Below are 23,884 nucleotides of genomic sequence, written 5' to 3'. Positions count from 1 at the left end.
TCTTTCCCAGACCGGAATCAAGCATCCGAGGACCGGTCCGGTTTCGAGGTAACACCTCTCTTCAGCCCGGCTAGCTTGACTCCAAGTGGTGTGGAGTGCCTGGGACCCACGTCTGGGCATCCCCAGCGCACTTAGGGCGGCAATTGCAAAAAACAACAAGTGATGGACTGAATGTGGATCAATGTCACACACCCCCCCAGTCAAAAGATCTGGGCCCAAATCCATCGTTTTTTTGCACTCCACACCACCCTGGGTCAGATAATGGCTTTATGCAAATCAGCTCTGACCCTGTTGCCCCATGGGAACAGTCCAGTCCGAACTACAACAGCCATATCTTTCCCAGACCGGAATCAAGCATCCGAGGACCGGTCCGGTTTCGAGGTAACACCTCTCTTCAGCCAGGCTAGCTTGACTCCAAGTGGTGTGGAGTGCCTGGGACCCACGTCTGGGCATCCCCAGCGCACTTAGGGCGGCAATTGCAAAAAACAACAAGTGATGGACTGAATGTGGATCAATGTCACACACCCCCCCAGTCAAAAGATCTGGGCCCAAATCCATCGTTTTTTTGCACTCCACACCACCCTGGGTCAGATAATGGCTTTATGCAAATCAGCTCTGACCCTGTTGCCCCATGGGAACAGTCCAGTCCGAACTACAACAGCCATATCTTTCCCAGACCGGAATCAAGCATCCGAGGACCGGTCCGGTTTCGAGGTAACACCTCTCTTCAGCCCGGCTAGCTTGACTCCAAGTGGTGTGGAGTGCCTGGGACCCACGTCTGGGCATCCCCAGCGCACTTAGGGCGGCAATTGCAAAAAACAACAAGTGATGGACTGAATGTGGATCAATGTCACACACCCCCCCAGTCAAAAGATCTGGGCCCAAATCCATCGTTTTTTTGCACTCCACACCACCCTGGGTCAGATAATGGCTTTATGCAAATCAGCTCTGACCCTGTTGCCCCATGGGAACAGTCCAGTCCGAACTACAACAGCCATATCTTTCCCAGACCGGAATCAAGCATCCGAGGACCGGTCCGGTTTCGAGGTAACACCTCTCTTCAGCCCGGCTAGCTTGACTCCAAGTGGTGTGGAGTGCCTGGGACCCACGTCTGGGCATCCCCAGCGCACTTAGGGCGGCAATTGCAAAAAACAACAAGTGATGGACTGAATGTGGATCAATGTCACACACCCCCCCAGTCAAAAGATCTGGGCCCAAATCCATCGTTTTTTTGCACTCCACACCACCCTGGGTCAGATAATGGCTTTATGCAAATCAGCTCTGACCCTGTTGCCCCATGGGAACAGTCCAGTCCGAACTACAACAGCCATATCTTTCCCAGACCGGAATCAAGCATCCGAGGACCGGTCCGGTTTCGAGGTAACACCTCTCTTCAGCCCGGCTAGCTTGACTCCAAGTGGTGTGGAGTGCCTGGGACCCACGTCTGGGCATCCCCAGCGCACTTAGGGCGGCAATTGCAAAAAACAACAAGTGATGGACTGAATGTGGATCAATGTCACACACCCCCCCAGTCAAAAGATCTGGGCCCAAATCCATCGTTTTTTTGCACTCCACACCACCCTGGGTCAGATAATGGCTTTATGCAAATCAGCTCTGACCCTGTTGCCCCATGGGAACAGTCCAGTCCGAACTACAACAGCCATATCTTTCCCAGACCGGAATCAAGCATCCGAGGACCGGTCCGGTTTCGAGGTAACACCTCTCTTCAGCCCGGCTAGCTTGACTCCAAGTGGTGTGGAGTGCCTGGGACCCACGTCTGGGCATCCCCAGCGCACTTAGGGCGGCAATTGCAAAAAACAACAAGTGATGGACTGAATGTGGATCAATGTCACACACCCCCCCAGTCAAAAGATCTGGGCCCAAATCCATCGTTTTTTTGCACTCCACACCACCCTGGGTCAGATAATGGCTTTATGCAAATCAGCTCTGACCCTGTTGCCCCATGGGAACAGTCCAGTCCGAACTACAACAGCCATATCTTTCCCAGACCGGAATCAAGCATCCGAGGACCGGTCCGGTTTCGAGGTAACACCTCTCTTCAGCCCGGCTAGCTTGACTCCAAGTGGTGTGGAGTGCCTGGGACCCACGTCTGGGCATCCCCAGCGCACTTAGGGCGGCAATTGCAAAAAACAACAAGTGATGGACTGAATGTGGATCAATGTCACACACCCCCCCAGTCAAAAGATCTGGGCCCAAATCCATCGTTTTTTTGCACTCCACACCACCCTGGGTCAGATAATGGCTTTATGCAAATCAGCTCTGACCCTGTTGCCCCATGGGAACAGTCCAGTCCGAACTACAACAGCCATATCTTTCCCAGACCGGAATCAAGCATCCGAGGACCGGTCCGGTTTCGAGGTAACACCTCTCTTCAGCCCGGCTAGCTTGACTCCAAGTTCTGTCTCAGCCTTTACCTCTCTCAATGTTTCCTCTACCTCCACTCTCTGAGTCATGCCACCACCAATGTTATTAAGGTAGCATCCTGTGTATCCCGCAACATTCAGTTTTTCACCCGGGGAGACGTTTAGGTTAAAGGCTAGGGCTAAGCTTGTGAGTTACCCTCAAATGTATGGGACTCATTGAGACTGTGTGGCAATGAGGTTGAGCTGTAGCTAGTTATTTTCATACTGAAATGTTCAACATGGTGACATTTTCAGTGTTCAGTATTAAATGTACTTCAAAGCTGATGTGTGGAAAAAATGTTATGATGCTAAACTCAGTAGAATTATGGTTTATTGTGTCATATATATGGGTAAAGGCAGCAGGCCATTACATCAGACAGAAAAGGTGATGGGAGGAGTGCTCTGGGTAGCATTCCAGCTCATCATTGTCTGTCCATTGTATCACTCTAGACAGAGGTCACTTTGCGCAAATCAGTATGGACACTGCTTCTTATGGAACAGTCCATCCCGAACCACCAGGCAAGACCCTCCCCGCCCCAGAATGGAGCACAAGCTGTTTTCCTCTTGATAGGCCTCATCATTGAGGTACAGCTTGGAACCCGTAGCATAGTTAGCAAGGGACCTACATCTGAGCATACCCTCGGAATCCTAGTACATTACTTCAAACACTCAAAAAGTTGTGAGATGAATGCTTGTAAATAATCTAAGCCACTGGCAATTGCAATAGGCCGTCTTCATCGATTGTGTGCTAACCTTTCAAACTCCGAAGGCAGAACAGTTTTATTTGTTATTTACAAGACTTTCTTTAGTAGGGATATAAAATACTGTTACCACTGTCATTTTGCCTATTTTCTATGTACTATTTTTGTCAACTGTATATTTTATATGTATTTGTGATTCTGTGTGGAGCAGAAACCTCAATGCCATTCGCCTCCCTGTCCTCAAAGAAACCATAACTTCACCTCTCACACCCTCCACAGACAACCTCAACATGGTCGAGCTCACTACACTGTGTACAACAGGACAATGACAACTGCTCTTGACCAACCAGCCCCCCTGAAACTGAAAAGAGTCAGAGACACCCCCTCCAGAGCCTGGTTCAAGAAAAGCCTCAGAAGGTACCTACTAATGCCGACTCCCAGCCTTTATACAAATAACCTACATAACAGAATCAAAATGACACATGCCAATCTAACCTCCCACGGACCCACACAGCGAACAGTTTAAAACCCAATGGCCCGAACTGCTTTTCCATCATCTTCCCTACCAACCTCTCACTCAAAGCTAAAAGAATTTTAAGCACAGGCTGATAAGACAACACCAGGAAACACTTTTTGCAGACATATACCACCGCCCCGCTAAAAGCCAACAGAAAATGGATCTCATTTTCCACACCCTAAGTCCGGCGGAATGGAACACCATTCTCAGATCCCACCTCCACATCTCTAAAACAACTAGCATCCCTCTCAGCTGCAAACTAACGTTCCTAATATCAAACCACCATACACGTAATGGCAAGACCTTTGCCACCATCTATAGCAATGGCACATTCCTAATCCAAGCCAACAATGACAACCTGGATGCATTTGAATCCCTCTTTCCTACACGCCTTCACTCTTTTACACCACTCCCACCCGAACAAAACCCTATCCTCGAGCCAATCGACCCTCCTGGATAATTCCGATTGAAACTATCTCATGACCCAAACTCAATGCTACACCCTATCCACCCCAAGCCCAACCTCCCCACCGCCTACAACCCCTCCCCAAATTTGCACAACACATTCCCCTCAGCCACTTCAAACACAAGCCACGCCCCGGATGAGACACTACAGTCCCCGCCCAGCCCCCTCCTTTCCCACCCCCCACTCATCGCTACTCCCAGAAAGATACAAAGGAAACCGACCCACAGACAACAGCCCCTAACTCCCTCCATGCACCAAAGCCAAGGAAGCCGCTGCCCAATTCCCGGAGCAATCAGTCACAACACACCTCCATGACTCTCAAAGAGAACCACTTAGGCGCCAGAAACACGGAGAGCCACACCTACACTGACAAGCTCTCTCCACCCATAGACACAAGCATCAGCAACACGATGAGCCACTCCTCCTCAGACAAGACCCGCCCATCCACAAACTGCCCTGCTCAGGATATCCTGTTAACAAACTCCGTCCTCTGTGAGCACAACCCACAGGCTGGCACGGCTGGAATACCAGCTGGAAATCGTAATACAGGGCATTAATAAAATCTTATCAAACCGCACAACTCCCAGGGACCCTACCCAACGCCCACCCCCAACACACAAAGGGACTTTCAATAAGCACACAAATCCCCACAAGGCCCAACGACCCAGATGGAACATAACCCCCTTCAGGAACTAACCGCATAGACCCAAAAGAACAATTTCCATGGAAGAGGCAAGAGATCTCACCGAATCCTATAAAGCAGTCTCAGATATCCTCCCCATCTCCATGATCCACGTAATCACTGGATTTGGTAAAGACCATATCGTACCGACCGAAAACGCTTAGACCTCCAGCTTACCTAACCAATATCCCCATTGCTTCCCGAATGAGAAACACAACATCAAAAGGGTGACCAACTGCATGCTCACAAACTTCAGATCTGCGACCAAACACCAACCGAACTGGCAGAAACCATTCTAACCCATGACATAGACATCACGTTCATCACAGAAACCTGGTTGAATGAATCCTCACACCCCATCATCGATCTGTTTGTACCCCCGGGGTTCTCAATCAACAATAAAGACAAAAGAACCAGCGAGGTGGGGGGACCACTATCATCCACAAAAGTAACATCTCTATACCAGAAACAGACTCCTTCAAATACAACTCATTTGAATACCTAACTGCTACCATTAAGACGACAGACAACAAACCACTTTATTGTCACCTCCTCTACCATCCACCAGGAAACACCCCCCCATTTGTAGAACGCCTCTCTGACCTGATAACACACTGCTCACTCTCAGATGTGAAAAACCTAATACTAGGTGACCTAAACCTACACTGGAATGATGAAAACAACCCCCTGATCCAATCCTTGAATGAGCTCCTCAGCAATAATAATTTGAGCCAACACTGCACCGAGCAAACCCACAACAAAGGCGCAATCCTGGATGCCATCATAGCACACAAAGACTCAATCACCATCGACCTTGCCCCCCCTGTTGACTGGTCAGACCACCATATTATTCTATTTCATATCAATCAAATGACACAACAACTTCCTCGCACCAATGAACCCTTTCACTGGAAGAGAAACTTAAGCCAGATCCACCTTGCAGAACTGGAAGAAAAAATAAACACACTCCTCCCCTCCATAACATGCAATCATTCCACAACAGAACTTACCTCACATTACAATGCGACTAGGACCTCCATACTTGACCAAATAAGTCCCCAGAAACAAAAAAGAGTCAAGAACATTCCATCGAGATTGTGGTTCAACACAGACTTAAACTTGGAGAGAAGACAACTAAGAGCTGCTGAAAGATGCTGGTGTAACAACCCTTCAACAATCCACCTTGAGCAACTCAAAGAGGAACACAGGAAATACAAAAAGCACATCAAAATTGTAAAATCCACCTTCTTCTGTGGTGCACTAAACAATCACCCCAAAGAACTCTTCAATCTCAACAGGCAACAAACTTCCAACCCCCCCCCCTTCCGCAATTCCGGCTTCCAAAGACCTATGTGACAACTTTGACAATTTCTTCAAAGAAAAAATCTCAAACATCGAGCTCTCACTTGAGGACCACATCCGCCCACCTGACGAAAGCATGTCTCCCTACAAAGAACCCAATAACCCACCCAGGCAAACCTCAAATAACTGGAAATCATTCAAACCAATCTCTGAAACAGAAATTATGGAGTTGACTACCGGAACCAAGCCCTCGTCACATATCAAAGACCTCCTCCCTGCCTAACTGGCTAAAAAACTCAAACTATCCCTAGCCCCACTCTGGACAAAGATTATAAATAGCTCACTGAAAACTGGGATCATACCTGATTGCCTCAAAATCGGCCAGGTAACACCACTACTGAAAACAGCAGGTGCTGACCCAAACGATCTCACTAACTTCAGGCCTGTCTCCTATCTCCCATTCTTAGCCAAACTGCTAGAAAAATGTGTTCTCTGTCAACTTACCCAACACATGGACAACAATGATCTTCTAGACCTTCACCAATTGGGCTTTAGAAAAGGCTTCAGCACAGAGACAGCTATCCTGAATGTCATTGATGACGTCCGCAATTCACTCGACAAGGACCGCTGCTGTCTACTTATACTCCTGGACCTATCGGCAGCCTTTGACACGGTTGACCACAAGCTACTCCTCAACGTACTTCGTGAAAGGGTAGTTCACCTACTTCCTGCAAAATCGGTCTCACAAAGAATAAAAATTTGAAACTTCACGTCGGACCTACGCCCCTTAAGCAGAGGCGTTCCCCAAGGATCAGTTCTTTCTCCCGCACTGTTCAACATCTACATGGAGCCCCTCACCACCATACTCAAAAAAGCCAACATACCCTTCCACCTCTAAGCTGACGACACCCAGATCTAGCTAGAAATCTCCACCAGGGCTGACATGAAAAGACTTAATGACACCCTAAGAGAAGTCCAACAACGGCTCTCCCAAAACCATCTGAAACTCAAATAGGATAAAACTGAAATCCTCCTCATAGCCAATAAAGAGCAGACCCCCCGAATCACTGAATGCCTAAAATCTATTGACGCTCTCAACTGCACTCTCATCCCAGCTGACTCCGTGCAATCACTGGGAATCACTCTGGATCCTAACCTAGACATGGTCAAACACATCAAGAACACGTCAAGGTGTGCTTTCTTCAACTTAAATCTAATCAACAAAATCACCCTTCATCCCCCCAAAACACCTTAAGCAAGATACGCAGTTTCTTGTGCAATCCAGATTAGATTACGGGAACGCAACCCTCACAGGCATATTAAAATCACACCTTGCGCCTCTCAGAGCAACCCTAAGTTCGGCCGCCAGAATGGTGACTGGAGTAAAGAAACTCGAACACATCTCCCTAAACTGGCTCCCAAGAAAAAATGCACACCAACTTTAGAGCTGCCTGCCTCACCCACAAAGCTCTGCACACTGGCAAACCCACCTATCTGGCCTCCAAACTCAACAAAGCTGGGCAGACAAGAAATCTCAGGAGCACTAACACTCTACTGCTCATCCCTCCGAAAACCTGCAAACAAAGAACCTTATCATGCTCCTTCTCTGGACATGCGCCCAAAATTTGAACGACATCCCTGTCCATATCAGGACTAACCCCTCCTTCAAAAAATTCAAAAGCCAACTCAAAACCCTCTCCCTCAATCGAACCCTCATGAAGTGAGAACGGTCACACAAGATGGAATCGCGCCAACCTGAGCATCCAATCACTGTGACAAGAATAACTTCTTACAGCATCTACCTCTTGGCTCACACCTATGTCCCCCACTGAACAAGACCTGTCACGATTCATTGTGCTTACCAACACTACTCTCTGTACTTGAATGCTACCTGACAAATCCTGAACACGAACCCATCAAGAATCACTGTATTTATAATTACTACTGTTTGTACTCGATTGCTACTTTACAAATGTTGTAAAGTGCTCCGATACCCTCGGGTCTGGCCAGCGCCATATAAAACTCCAAATATAAACTCAGAAAGAAGAAAAGTAAGAGCCGCTGAGAGACTCTGGAGAGGGAACCCATCCACAACCAAACTCTTCCAGCTCAGAAAAGAACGCAGCAATTACAAAAAACACATAATCAAGGAAAAAGCCTCCATCTTCCGGTGTACACTAGACAAACCAAACACAGCCCCAAAGAACTATTCAACATCATCCAGAAACAGACCTCCAAGCCCACCAAAGCAAACCCCCATGCCTCCAAACTTCAGTGTAACAACCTGGCCAAATTCTTAAATGACAAAATCACCAACATTGAGCTCTCCCTAGATCAGCACCTTCAATCCCAACACAGCAAATCCTCACCCATAACTAAACCTAACTCAACCCCAGTTCACGACATACTCCCCGAAGACGAGACCCCTTTTCTGTCAACCACCAAAATAAGCCTACCCCCTAGTCCCCAGTCCCCCATCTTCCCCCAAGTGTTGGAAGGACTTCAAGCCTCTCTCCAAAGAGGACATCTCCAACGTGATTGCCAACTCCAAACCCTCCAAAGCAAAACCAAAGGGGATGATGGACGAAGTGTTGAACATTGCACGCACTCACCCCCAGTCAACTGATCTGGGTTTAATCAATCATCAATCTTTAGCTCACTCCGCCGCCCCAGTTCAGACATAGCCATATGCAAATCAGTCTGACCCTATGCCTCATGGGATCAGTCAAGCTGAACTGCCAAGCCATGGTTTCCGTGGACCGGACACAAGCATCCTGGGACCGGTTTCTGGCTAATCAGCCGTCATCAGCCTGGCTAGCTTGAATCCAGTGGCAAGGTGAGCAAGGAACCCACGTCTGGGCATACCCTGCCAACTTAGGGCGAGCAAAGCAAAACCAAAGGGGATGATGGACAGACTGTTGAACATTGCAAGCACTCACCCCCAGTCAACTGATCTGGGTTTAATCCATCACCATTCTTTAGCTCACTCCTCCACCCAAGTTCAGACATGGCCATATGCAAATCAGTCTGACCCTGTGCCTCATGGGAACATTCCAGCCCAAACTACCACGCCATGTCTTCCCTGGACCGAAAACATGCATCCTGGCACCAGTTTCTGGCTAAACAGCCGTCATCAGCCAGGCTAGCTTAAATCCAGTGGCAAAGTGATCAAGGGACCCACGTCTGGGCATACCATGCCAACTTAGGGCAAACAAAGCAAAACCAGAGGGGATGATCGATGGAGTGTTGTACTGTGGAAAAGTAAATTTTGCCATGTTCTGTGTCCCTACTCTTCATCCATCATATGTTATGTGTGCATGACCAATATGCATATGTTATTCCCCATGTCCGATTAATGACGCAATTCCAGTTGTGTCCACCTCTAGTATGTTAGTTTCCAGTCCTCGTGAATACTACGAATATCAGGCCTATGTAGAGTAATGTTGCCACGTTTCCCAGTGTGCACGTTATTCCATTATAAAGTCCCCGTTTCTAGGCCTCAAAAGGGCCCAGACCACAGATTCAGCTCCTGTCTCCTGAAAGCCTCGCTAAGGAGCGATACAGCCCCCACCTGTATCCTCGACCCTTCACTTACTTCCTGCCTCGCAGTGCCCGGTGCAGCTTGGCTCTGCCTCTGAGTCTGCCAAGAGTATGTTATAGTTCCAGTTATCAGTTCAGTCCTCCTCTTCTGCATTCCTAAGCTACTGAACTGCATCAATAGTTTTCGTCATTGTCTAGCCTATTCGGCTCCACGTTAGAGAAATACTGTATTAATGGTCATTTAATATTCTTCATCACGCATTTCATGTAGAATAATGCATGGTCCAGACTTAGAGTCAAGTTAGCTTTTCCCCTCATGACTTCTAGTTTATATCAACATGTTCCCTAAACATCAGATACCAGATAGGGTTTAGGTACATGTCGCTCCGACCCTCCAGACTCTAGTCTCTGCTCCTAGCACAGAGTTCATAGCCCCCAGCTTCTCCTAGTAACACGTCATTGCCAGTTTTCGCGCACCATTAGGTTAGAGGTCCCGGCTCCTTAGGTAGCCCCCCCCAAAGTTTCCGCCCATTCATGACATATTCTGTTACGTTTGCACCACATGTCTATGTATACGCCCAGTTACACCTACTTTTACTGTTATCTCTCGCGACTGCTACACGTCACGCCTTCTGCTCCACCCACTGCTACGCCTACTGCAATGTAATGCTATGTGTTTGCGCTATGTATATATGCCTGTGTTTTGTTATTGAATGTTAGCGCGCTCATCCCAGACCCAGCCCCGGCAGCTGCCGGGCCTTATTGTCCTATTCCTATGCAGGTTGTCCTGATCCTGTCCTTATGCTGTAATAAACCTGCAGAAACTCCTACTACCTCGAATCTTGACTCTTATTTTATTGAGCTATCTGTTATGCTATAAGTCTAGTCAAAAATAGGGTATTATTTATTTATTTACCACATAATGGCGCCCGAACAGGGACTTGCCCTTTCCCCACGCGTCGGTGAAGCCACGCCGACCCCCTGACCCTCTGCAGTCGTGACGGAACCATACCGTGCACTGGCAGATATTTCTGCTCCAAGTATCCCTCAGGCCCACGGAGGAGACGGAGGAGGCGGTCCAGCATCCAAACGAGACGGTGGAGGAACGCGGCGAGTCCCGACCAGAGCCCAAGCCGAGAGTCCAAGGTCCGAGGTATCCGGAGGCCCACCCGTAACTGAAGTTCGAAGTCCGAAGTTCGTCGTCCGTCGTCCAGTCCCGTTCGAGGCCTTCCGTTCCGTGCTGCCCGGTGAGTACCATTGCTGGGGTAGTATCTAGACAGGACCAATTTAAATTGACTCCTGGTCCGTGGGTTGGTGGTGCCCAGACTCACAAACGAAGTGTTCACCTAGGTGGATACGGGTCCTGATGTGTCCCTTTATGGGACCGGTATGTTCCGTACTGTTACAGCAGTGCATCCAGTAATTCTAGTCTGTTCCGTTCTCGAGAAAATTCTGTTCTGTTTCTGTTTTCAGTATTCCAGGTAATATTCTGTTCGAACTGTTATTTATAATGTTCTTCATGTAATTTACTGTTGTGGTATGAGTGCGATGTGATTTCGTGTTTTTATTGTGTATTGTATTGTGTCCAGATTACAGTTCAGTCATGCCTATATTTTCCAAGTTACGTCAGTTGAAAACTAGAAAGGGTCTGTTAGAGGAAGCAGTTCCTGTCCCGCCTAGGGACAGTCCAGGTCATTTTATGTATCAGAAACATGGCATAAGCGCCATATTGTATCTAGATTTATGGGTAGAGTATACCAGACAGTTAGAAGAAAAGTATAGATGGCCCGTATCGGGTACATGGGATGCCGAATGTATCATGCGAGTAGAAGAAGCATTATGGAAAAAGAAAGCCAGACAGTCACAGAAAGATGCCATCGAGTTATGGCGTAAAGAGGCGCATAGAAGAACGGAAAAGGAAGTCAGAAAGTCAGAGTTAAGTAGAGAATCCCAGGAACGAGCTCAAGAAAGAGAATTAATCGAGATAGGTGAACAAGTCAAAGCCGAACAGTCAGACAGACAGAGGCATGCCCTCATTAAGGGTATGTATCCTCTCCTTGCCGAAGGTTTGCCAAAAGCGACCCCAGAGGCATCCGGTAATTTCCCGCCACCATTAGTTCCGACCAAGCTACGTCACAAACCGACCGCAGCTGATATTTTTATTTCGTCCTATCTGGACGACACAGTCCCCGAATATGCAAATCCTGTTCGCGCTCCGCCAGTCCCTGCAAATCAGGCACTTCCCGCTCCTCCAGACACCGGAGTACCTGTTACGGTACCCCCGGTCCAGCCTACAGTTCCATTTCCCACTCTGCCAGGACGTAGAGCCTCAGTAGACGACTCCAGTTTAGGGGCCGCAGGAGGAGCTACTCCTCAAACCCCGCCGCCACACAAGCGTTTATCGGCACTCGAATTGCATGCTCAAGCATCACAGCGTACTCCTAAAAGTAATAGGTCTGTCACAGAAATCAGGCAAGCCCTTAACGAATGTGTCTATGATCCAGTTCCAGGCGAATATACTATGGTTTTATATTCCTTACGTGTAAGGAGAGTGACCGAGTATCTAGTCACCTTGCCGAATATGAAAGAAGATCTAGACAGAATATATCGTTTCATCCGTACAGGGGATGATCCAGAAAGTATTGGCGAAATTATGTCTCAAAGGAAAGCCGAGATTCAGCTCATGATATTAAAGTTCCTGCTCAATTGTCTAATAAGAGAACAAGATTACCCGTCTAAAGATCCCGCCGAAATGAGAATCCTGACAAGGTGGAGTGATAATATAGCCGAGGGTAAGCACAAGACCGTCAGTGCCATGGAGAGTATGTACAAGAAAATTCGTAAAGAAATAATAAGGTTACACGACCAGCGTAAAGCAGCACAAGTAAGTGAGAAAGAAAGTATCTCTGATCCTGAAGAGGAAGACGAGAATCCCGCCAGAATAGCATATGTAGGAAAATCTAGATTTCCAGATCGCCATTTACGTCTAGAACCCAAGTCTTTTTTTCAACATCTAGCACCAGAACAAGGTTCCCTAGAACAAGTATTTCAAGCTACCGATCACATTCTGAAATCACGAATCGGTTACAGTGAACTAAGTACTATGCATGAACAAGAACTAGCCCGATCAGCAGTCCGATGGATTACTGATTCTACCACTTTTCCAGACGAAATAGTGGCACAAATGTTTCTGAAACTGCCCCCAGCCGAGCAACGACTGGTGGGTATGTATATGATCCAGCACCTCATTACTCAGTATGAGGGTCAACATTCTGATCCAGGCCCGTTACACGATATCCTGAACGAGTTACTCCAGTATAGATGGAGAGGTCTAGGTACCGATTTAGTTAGTGTCATTCTAGAACAGCGCCACAAATATAGAACGTTTTTGAACCCGCATTTTGTTCATGTCTCACCCCCAGAAAATAAGCCATTCTACATAGACAGACAGAATCCGTTACGAGAAGTCCACCCAGTCCAAGGGGCGGGTGGCGTAATGCAACGAGTGTTTGTATACACTCCAATATCAAAGATGGAACTTCTTGAAATGAAGAAATTAATTCCCTGTCATGACAAAGATCCAGCAGGGTTCCATAGAGAATTAAAAGACATGCTCCGTATGGGAGAATACACTTACCCAGATATCATTAAAATGTTAAAGGTCCTGTTACCCGCAGGGGTGTATGAAAAGTTAAAGGAAAAAGAATGGGAGGTGGGAGAGAAAAAGATCGATTGGACAGCTCTAGAAGCTGAAGACAAGGCACGAGTACCAGGTACCGGTCTTGGAGATAAATGTAAAGAATTACCAGAATTATTGATTCAAGTTTTACCCAGATTATTGACAACTAGGAAAGAAGACTGGGATGCAATCTCAGCCTGTAAACAGAAACAAGATGAAGATATTAGTGATTTTTATTCTAGATTTGAGAAATGTTTCAGTATTAATAGTGGTCTCAAGACAAGTAGTGAGTCATACCCTCACCTTTTCGTTACCAAATTAGTCGAGAATTCAAGTCCACAAATTAAAAATCGAGTTCTGAAAGTCGAAAGCACCTGGCAAGCAAACACTCCGTCCCAGATGCTCCAGATGCTCCAGTATCACCAGAATAGAATCAGGGAAGAGCAAGAACACGAGAGAAAACGTATGAAAGACACGAAAATGAAAGTGCTAATTGCACAATCTATTCCTCAAGACAGTCAGAAGAGGGGTCCGAATCAAGCCAGTCATCCTGCAGCTCCCGTTAAAGGGAACTGCAATTATTGTAAACAGCCAGGTCATTTTATAAACGAGTGTGCAGTTCTGAAACACAACATAGCTACTGGTAAGACTAAAGAAAGACCACGTCCGCCGAGACAAGAACAAGTTTCACAGACTCCTCAGTCACAGAATGCACCACAGACAGTTACAGTACCGCAGCCTATTGCTGCAACACAGCATGTTACATCACAGATGTACCAGTATGCACAGTCCGAGTATCCAGAGTACCAGTCATATTCATGTAACAGCCTAGAGAGGGAGGTAGGCTTGCCTCTCATCGAGATACCTGTAGATCAAGAAGGTCCCTATGTTCACAGTCAAGTATTAGGGAAAGACAGAAAGTTTTTGATCGATACAGGGGCAAGTAGGACCACAATTAGTCATGCCGAAGTTCCAGGGGCTCCGCTCTCAGGCTCAAGAAATGTTTCCCTTGGATTTTCAGGAAAACCAATAGTTAATGAAATATCAAAGCCAGTCACTCTAGAAGTAGGTCCATTGTCCCGTACTACTGATCTGTTACTTACTAAGTCATGTCCAGAAAATCTATTAGGTATTAAAACACTGAAAGAGTTAGGTGCAGTTATTTGCTGTTCCCCAGAGGGAATACGTCTGTTCCTACGTGACTTTAAGGGTCACTATGTGTTACGAGATTTTGATTCAAGATTGTCTAATGTTCCACAGCATTTATGGGCGCAAGGTCCAACTGATGTAGGTTACATGCAAATCACACCCCATCGTGTGACTCTCAAACCAGGTGTAGTGTTACCCCGAATCAGACAGTACAGATTGCCACCTGAGGCTGTAGCAGCCTTATCCAAAATTATTGACGAGCTCATGGCTCAAGGAGTAGTTGTAGAAACTGACTCCAATGTATGTAATTCTCCGATCATTCCAGTCATGAAACGTACTGATCCGAATGCACCCCCAGTATATCGATTAGTGATTGATTTACGAGAGCTTAACAAATGTATTATTCCTCAGTACCCAGTTGTTCCAGATATTTCTTCCCTGTTAACTGCTATTGATTCCGAAGCCATGTTCTTCACTGTCATAGACCTTAAGAATGCATTTTTTAGTGTTCCAATTCATCCAGACAGCCAGTTTCTTTTCGGATTCTGTTTAAATGGAAGGAGCTATATGTTCACACGCGCTCCTCAAGGTTTCACAGAAAGCCCTAGTATTTACAGTCAAGCACTCAAGAGACAACTAGACAATATTCACATGCCAACTGACACTGCCCTGCTCCAGTATGTCGATGATCTACTGATCACAGCCCGTTCTGAACGTGCTTGCGAGCGAGCATCACTTACAGTTCTGTATTTTCTAGCCGAGATGGGGCACAAGGTGTCACCTTCGAAGCTTCAATTCTGTGTCCAGCAAGTGGTATACTTAGGACACTTGCTGTCCAAGAGGGGTAGGCAGTTGACACCCGACCGTATCCAGTTAATAGCGAGTCTTCCCCGGCCCAGAACCCAGAAGGAGGTACGTGCCTTTATCGGCCTTACTTCTTATTGTAGACAATGGATTCCCCAGTATGCATTTCTAGCCAAGCCACTGATACAGTTAACGACACAGGAGGCAGCCGTATCGACTGTCCTCCCTTGGACATCTGACCATACACTTAGTTTTAACGAGTTAAAGAAAGCCCTATGTCAAGCTCCAGTTCTAGCTACACCGAACTACAGTAAGCCTTTTACACTTTTCGTTACTGAACGGGAAGGTACAGCATTGTCTGTTCTCACACAAGATCAAGCAGGACAATACAAGCCCTGTGCTTATTTTTCGAGCACATTAGATCCAGTCGCCCAGGTGTTGCCTGCGTGCCTCAAGTCAGTTGCAGCCACAGCACTAGCTATCAGACAAAGTGATTCCATAGTTTTAGGACATTCCTTGACAGTACAAGTTCCACATTCAGTAGAAGTTCTTTTAAACCGAACACAAACACAGCACTTGACAATTGCACGTTTAACAGGTTATGAATTGACACTGTTCCAGCCACACATAGAAATCAGACGCTGCAACGTTCTGAATCCTGCTACACTGTTACCATCAGTTAATTCAAATCCAGACCCACATGATTGTGTGGAAGTAGTTAACATTACGACAAAGCCAAGACAAGACCTGACAGACATTCCGTTACCAGATCCTGACCTGACACTTTATGTGGATGGTTCATGTATGAGAACTAGTACAGGAGAACTAGTCGCCGCGTATGCAGTGACTACTGACACTGAAGTTATTGAAACACACCGTATTGACACCCTGTCCGCTCAAGCAGCAGAGCTAGTCGCTCTGACACAAGCCTGTATACATGCCAAGAACCTGAAGGTTAATGTTTACACAGATTCACGTTACGCATTCGGAGTTGTACACGACTTCGGAGTGCTCTGGCAGGAGAGAGGTTTCATGACTTCTCATGGAACCAAGATTCAGCATGGTCTCCTTATTCAAGCCCTGTTAGATGCCATACATTTACCGACATCTATTGCTATCATGAAGTGTAAAGCACATACGAAAGTTACTGACATTATTTCCCAAGGTAATGATCTAGCAGACCGCACAGCCAAGCTTACAGCACAGACTCCAGACATTCCAGTTAATCTGACACATACTCCAGATCCGATTACATGCATGACAGTTAAGGACCCTACACAAGATGTCATAGATATCCAGTTACATGCTACTCCCGATGAAATCAAGAAATGGTCTGAACAAGGAGGGGTCCAGACAGATCAAGGATGGTTAACGAAGGGTAGAGCCACATGGTTTCTCCCCGATTCTATGGTTCAAGTCATTATCAATACCGCACATAGTCCAGCACATTTAGGAGAAAAAGCTATGTTAGACAGTATCCAGAACATTTGGTTCAACAAGCATTTACGAGCTGCAGCCAAGCAGAAAGTCCGTACCTGTATGATATGTTGTCAGTTTAATCCAGGTAAAAGTGTCCCGGTGGAACAAGGTGGTTTCCAGCCCCCTGACCACCCTTTTGAGGTCCTCCAGATGGATTATATTCAAATGGAGCGATGTCGAGGTTTCAAGTATGTCCTTGTAGTTGTATGCGCTTTGTCCAGGTGGACAGAAGCATATCCAGTCCCAGATTACACAGCCGCGACCACTGCCAAGCAGTTGGTTCGTGAATTTTTCCCTAGATACGGACTCCCTAGAGTCGTATATTCTGATAACGGTCAGCCATTCTCCTCAGAGTTAATGAAGCACGTTTCCCTTTTGTTAGGGTACCAGTGGAAGTTCCATTGTGTACGCCATCCTGAAGCAGCCGGTCTCGTAGAGAGACATAATCAGACTCTGAAAATCCGTATTGCAAAAGTCTGTAAAGACAAAGGTGTGGACTGGTTAATAGCTCTGCCAGTCGCTTTATTTTATATGCGCATGGTCGCACATTCCAGATCAGGTCTGTCCCCGTATGAGGTCGTATTCGGCCGCCCCCCTAACATGTGGGGTACTCCTAGACCCCGAAGTATTACCGATGTTTCATGTAATATGCTGACAGATTACCTAGCTTCCTTGATGTCTGCCCTCAACTCATGTCGTTCACAGGTTGCCGCCGCATTTCCAGACAATACCGAGGTGGCACCGCACGAGATCGTTCCAGGCTCCCTTGTGATGATCAGAAATTTCGACAGATCAAGTCCGCTGGAACCACGTTGGAAGGAGCCACGTCAGGTCCTCTTGACCACCCGAACTGCCGTCAAGTTGGAAGGCAGGAAGGGGTGGGTCCACCTTTCTCATGTAAAACTTTTCAAAGGATTGAAACCAGCGTCTAAAAACATTTCCCAGGATTCGAAAGACTGCCAAAATATTACTCTTAAGGACTGTCCCGCACAAGACATTATTACAACCCCTCCCTTGTTAGAGAAAACTCCGCAGCAGGAGTATAAGTTGAAGTTAAGGTCTAGTAAAACAAGTCAGTCAGTTTGATTGTATAAGTCCTCCCCTAGGTGAAACGGTTAAATTGTTTCTGACATGTATAAAATAGACCCCCATAGTGAGAGAGTCAGTCGAAGTTCACTTCAATGTATCGTTTTTCTGAGTTTCATATTATTTCTCAGCATAATGATTTCCTGCACCAGCTACGCACTTTTCCTGTGTTTTCCAGTTCCTCATGCAAATATGTCTGCTAATGCTACAGTAGAGCACACGTTTAGTGATCTGCCTCCTCACGAATATTCTTACCGCCTCGCTATGCGCAACAACACATTTATCCGTATGTTACATTATTCACACCAGACCAGCAATGCCACTAATTGTTGGGTGTGTGGTCGACTCCCCCCTTTTCAGACACCGAAGGGAGTTCTGCCACTTTTTTCTTATCCATTCTCACACAATGGTTCGTGTGGAGCATGGTCCACGTTAACGTCATCCTCAACAGATATGTCTTTTCTTAACAGTACATGTTTTCCAGACAAGCAAGGTCTCCCCCACAGAACAGGTTTAGATCTAGAAAATGAAGTTTATAATTTAGGTAATTATTCGTCGAATTTCATGGTCCTGAATGTTCAGTCTGATACTACTCCAGACTTACCTGCTATTTCAGTACTACCTGTCAAAGGCGAATTATGTGTCCGTAGTTATGGTTCTGTACACATAGGTCATAGTGAATGTACTACTGTTATCCAGTATAGTGACAGTGGGAAATCTGTTTTCAAAGCTTCACGTCATTCTTATTTTATTTGTGGTCAAACTGCATATGTCCGTCTGCCCCTCGATTGGGAGGGAACTTGTTACATTGCTTTCCTACTGCCACCTGTTTTTCTAGCCCCATCTGATTATCACAGAAACACACATCTAGTACACATTAGACATAGAAGGGAGTCCCCAATTGTCGATTATACTGAAACTACTCTAGAACAGTATACAGATTTCAATAAAGGTTTCTTCTTCTTTGTAGGACCTGTCCAGAATAGTAAACTGATCCGTAGGTTAACAAGAACCCTTGAAGCTGTAGTTAATGAGACTGCCTCTGCTCTAGGTAACCTAACCGAAGAACAATCTGCTATGAGATTTGTCGTTTTGCAAAATCGTCTCGTCCTTGACGTCATACTGGCCGATAGGGGCGGGGCCTGTAGAGTCATCGGATCTAGTTGCTGCATTTTCATTCCAAATAACGCGCCGTCTGTTTATTCAGCTATAACCAGACTCCATAAGATTGCCCACCTGTTACACCAAGATCCAGGCACCTGGACATGGTCCGGTTGGTTCTGGAATGTAATTTCCGTATGGGGATGGAAAGTCCTGTCCTTTCTAGGTATTGCAGTAGCGATCATATTTAGCTGCTGCCTCTGTATACAATGTGGCCCTGCGATTTGCAGCATGTGTGCTACCTCTTGTATTCCTAGTCCCAAGCCCCGTTCCAAATCCCGTTCCAAGACAATTCGAGACGAGCAAATGGTACTGTATGAAATGATAGATGGTATCATGAAAATTGATGTTTCCTGATGGAAACGTAGTGACAAGGAGGGAATGTGGAAAAGTAAATTTTGCCATGTTCTGTGTCCCTACTCTTCATCCATCATATGTTATGTGTGCATGACCAATATGCATATGTTATTCCCCATGTCCGATTAATGACGCAATTCCAGTTGTGTCCACCTCTAGTATGTTAGTTTCCAGTCCTCGTGAATACTACGAATATCAGGCCTATGTAGAGTAATGTTGCCACGTTTCCCAGTGTGCACGTTATTCCATTATAAAGTCCCCGTTTCTAGGCCTCAAAAGGGCCCAGACCACAGATTCAGCTCCTGTCTCCTGAAAGCCTCGCTAAGGAGCGATACAGCCCCCACCTGTATCCTCGACCCTTCACTTACTTCCTGCCTCGCAGTGCCCGGTGCAGCTTGGCTCTGCCTCTGAGTCTGCCAAGAGTATGTTATAGTTCCAGTTATCAGTTCAGTCCTCCTCTTCTGCATTCCTAAGCTACTGAACTGCATCAATAGTTTTCGTCATTGTCTAGCCTATTCGGCTCCACGTTAGAGAAATACTGTATTAATGGTCATTTAATATTCTTCATCACGCATTTCATGTAGAATAATGCATGGTCCAGACTTAGAGTCAAGTTAGCTTTTCCCCTCATGACTTCTAGTTTATATCAACATGTTCCCTAAACATCAGATACCAGATAGGGTTTAGGTACATGTCGCTCCGACCCTCCAGACTCTAGTCTCTGCTCCTAGCACAGAGTTCATAGCCCCCAGCTTCTCCTAGTAACACGTCATTGCCAGTTTTCGCGCACCATTAGGTTAGAGGTCCCGGCTCCTTAGGTAGCCCCCCCCAAAGTTTCCGCCCATTCATGACATATTCTGTTACGTTTGCACCACATGTCTATGTATACGCCCAGTTACACCTACTTTTACTGTTATCTCTCGCGACTGCTACACGTCACGCCTTCTGCTCCACCCACTGCTACGCCTACTGCAATGTAATGCTATGTGTTTGCGCTATGTATATATGCCTGTGTTTTGTTATTGAATGTTAGCGCGCTCATCCCAGACCCAGCCCCGGCAGCTGCCGGGCCTTATTGTCCTATTCCTATGCAGGTTGTCCTGATCCTGTCCTTATGCTGTAATAAACCTGCTACCTCGAATCTTGACTCTTATTTTATTGAGCTATCTGTTATGCTATAAGTCTAGTCAAAAATAGGGTATTATTTATTTATTTACCACAGTACATTGCAAGCACTCACCCCCAGTCAACTGATCTGGGTTTAATCTATCATCATTCTTTAGCTCACTCTGCCACCCCAGTTCAGACATGGCCATATGCAAATCAGTCTGACCCTGTGCCTCATGGGAACAGTCCATCCCAAACTGCCAAGCCAGGTCTTCCTTGGAGCAGAAACAAGCATCCTGGGACTGGTTTCTGGCTAATCAGCCGTCATCGGCCAGGCTAGCTTGAATCCAGTGGCAAAGTGAGCAAGGGACCAACGTCTGGGCAAACCCTCCAACCACTATGCAGACCCTCTACCCGCCTCCCTGGCTTAGAACCTCAACCTCAACCTAACCCCACTGTGGACAAAGATCATCAACAGCTCCCTAAACAACTGACTGATTCCCGACTGCCTCAAACAAGGCAGAGTCACCCCCCTTCTAAAAAAAACAGACGCTGACCCGAATGACCTCAAAAACTTCAGGCCCATCACCAACCTTCCTTTCCTAGCCATAGTCCTGGAGAAATGTGTTCTTGCCCAACTGAACCAACACCTAGAATCTAACAACCTACTTGACTCACACCAATCCGGGTTCAGAAAGGGCTGCAGCACAGAAACCGCTATACTGAGCTTAAACAATAACATCTATAACTCCCTTGACTCAAACAGATGTTGCCTACTTGCCTAGCTGCCTTTGACACGGTAGTCCACAAGCTACTCTTAGACGCCCTAAAAAAGCGTATCGAAGCAGATGGCAATGTCCTAAAATAGTTCTCCTCATTTCTATATACCCGCTCCCAATTCATAAAAAACAAAAACTCGATGTCTGACATCTCCCCCTCAACTCGCGGTGTTCCCCAAGGCTCAGTCCTCTCCCCCACACTCTTCAACATTTACATGGAACCACTCACAACCATTCTAAAACAAGCAAACATCGACTACCACCTCTATGCTGACGACACCCAGATGTACCTCGAGATATCCTGCTTCAATGATATCCTCCGACTCAACTCCACACTATCAAAAGTAGAAAACTGGCTAACACTCAACCATCTCAAACTAAACCAAGAAAAAAACGAAATTCTTGTTTTCTCCAATCACAAACAACCCCCTCAAATCCAAGAATGGATAAACAACCTTGATTCTATAAACTGCAAACTCACTCCAACAATCTCAGCTAAATCTCTAGGGATCTCTCTAGACTCAAGTCTCAACATGAGCTCCCACATAAACTCCACAGCAAAAGATGCCCTTTACAACCTAAAACTCCTCAACAAATTCAAACCTTTCATACCCCCAATGACCTAAAAATCGCAACCCAATCTCTAGTTCTCTCCAGACTTGACTATGGAATGCCACACTAACTGGGACTGCTAAAACACACATAGCCCCCATGAGAACCACCCTAAATGCAGCAGCAAGAATGGTCACAGGTACCAAAAAATACTACCACCCCACCCCTGCACTATAGGATCTAAAATGGCTACCCATCGAAGCACGCTGTGCTTTCAAAACTGCCTGTCTCACACATAAAGCTGTACACACAGTCAAACCGGAACACCTCGCAGCCAAACTCACAAAAGCAGGACAATCAAGAAACCTAAGAAGCTCCAACTCGCTCCCTCCAAAAAGACATAAACAAAAAGCCCTCTCCTGCACTTTCTCTGGGAATGCCCCAACAACCTGGAACTCTCTCACTACCCATCAGGACTAATCCCTCCTTCACGAACTTCAAGAGACAACTAAAAGAATTTCCCCTCAAGCGTCATCTCTTTGCATCTCTTTGCATCTGGTCAATGACCTTGATCTATGTGACCTCCAGTACTCTAGATGCTAGTCACTGTATTCTAATGTTTATGTTGCTATTCATGTATGCTGCTGTAAAGTTCTCTGATACCCCTCGGGTCATGTACGTTTTTTGCTGGAAAAGTCAGTTTGAATTTGACAGGCTATATGATTAATAATTTTAGATTTCCTGCAACAGCCATAAATGTGAAAGGAATGGACACAAAAGATAATATGTACGCTGGAAATTCCTATAGGTGTTTGTAGACCTGCACAACAGTGAAAGTTCATGAATGAATAATATACACAGATGCAAAGATTCAGAGTATCAACAGTATCTTCCTTTTTTAGTAAATGATACGTATTTCCTCAGCTACTTGGGGTTGGGAGAGAAAACTAAATTGTGTAACATCTTCCCCTGCCAGTTCTCTAAAAATTCGTTTTATACTCACTGCTAGATTCAAGAATGCCCTCCAGTCATTGGAAGAGAGAGGTCGGACGCGATGCACAGCCTGACTGCAAGACGTGGAACACCTATGACCACGACCAAGGTGGAGCCTGTGGTTCTGAAAATTCTGGATTCATGTAATCGTTCTGGACTTGAGAATTAAAACTTCGTCGAAACATGACGAATTTGGTATCAAAAGACCGAGAATGACGAGCACACCATGTACATATATTTTCAGCATATTCGGGTAACAATTTTACCTCGAAATCGTTATTTGCGTTCTGAACCCTTGGCTTCCATTTATGTGTTGCCCTTTACATAGGCCTTAATCCAGCTGAATTCAATTCCACAAGGACACATACTCCTTAATCGACTTTCCTATGACCTGTGCAAGTTGGAACCATTGCCCCAGGCCGAACCCGTTAGGTCAGTTCCCCTCCCAGTGGCCGAACAAGATAGCATCAAGGCTCAACAAGCCATAAAACCATTTCAGCGCGCACACCTGCCGTATCTTACTCACATCTGTCTCTACTCTTTTTGCTTCACTTACTTTATGGTGGGGAGGTGCCTGTTTTATTGGGGGTCCACCGATATCTGATGAAATGTTAGGCCTTGCCGGGTGATTTGTTGTGGGCAGCACGACGTGAAATATGTACATGTCATCATGACTCTGCTTTTTCTTTGTAACCAATAACTGTAAATGACATACTACAAATTCGAAGAATGTTTGCCTGAAGCTGAATATTCTGTATAAAGAGAGAAGCCTGACTTTGTAAATTGAAGCAGTCTCCTGAGAACATACTCCCCGTGTGTTGTACTTCTAGGACACTTGTTACCTTGGTTGCAGCCAATAAAATCGATCCTTGACTTCACCTAGAAGACTCTGAGTTTCTGTGGTCTGGATCAGGAAGAACCCGAGGTCTCTGGGTGTACCCTGACACCACTGGGTTACCGGTTCTGTGCCGGTTCTTAAAAACCCAGTACCTCAGCTGGCGCCCAACGTTTGGGGCGATTCCAGTGGTACCAGTCAGCCAGAGGTTCGTGAGGAGCTTCGTGTGGAAATTCTGGAGGACGGCCAACCACCTCATCGACCCCTGCATG

The 23,884-nt window shown here is 46.3% G+C and overlaps 1 long non-coding RNA gene across 2 annotated transcripts in view; it reads left to right on the top strand.

The window, feature by feature from the left end:
* LOC144767133 (uncharacterized) overlaps window positions 1-23,655 on the top strand; it is a 175,881-nt gene extending 152,226 nt beyond the window's left edge. For both annotated transcript variants that reach the window (XR_013598069.1, XR_013598068.1), the window contains one exon: window positions 22,794-23,655. This is a non-coding gene — a long non-coding RNA (uncharacterized LOC144767133). The remainder of the gene's footprint in view (window positions 1-22,793) is intronic.
* The last annotated feature ends 229 nt before the right edge of the window (window positions 23,656-23,884 follow it).

This window comes from Lissotriton helveticus, chromosome 7 (assembly GCF_964261635.1).
Source record: "Lissotriton helveticus chromosome 7, aLisHel1.1, whole genome shotgun sequence".
NCBI classification, from domain to species: Eukaryota; Metazoa; Chordata; class Amphibia; order Caudata; family Salamandridae; genus Lissotriton; species Lissotriton helveticus.
The sequence above is the reverse complement of the archived record's forward strand: the minus strand, read 5'-3'. Positions and strand labels throughout refer to the sequence as shown.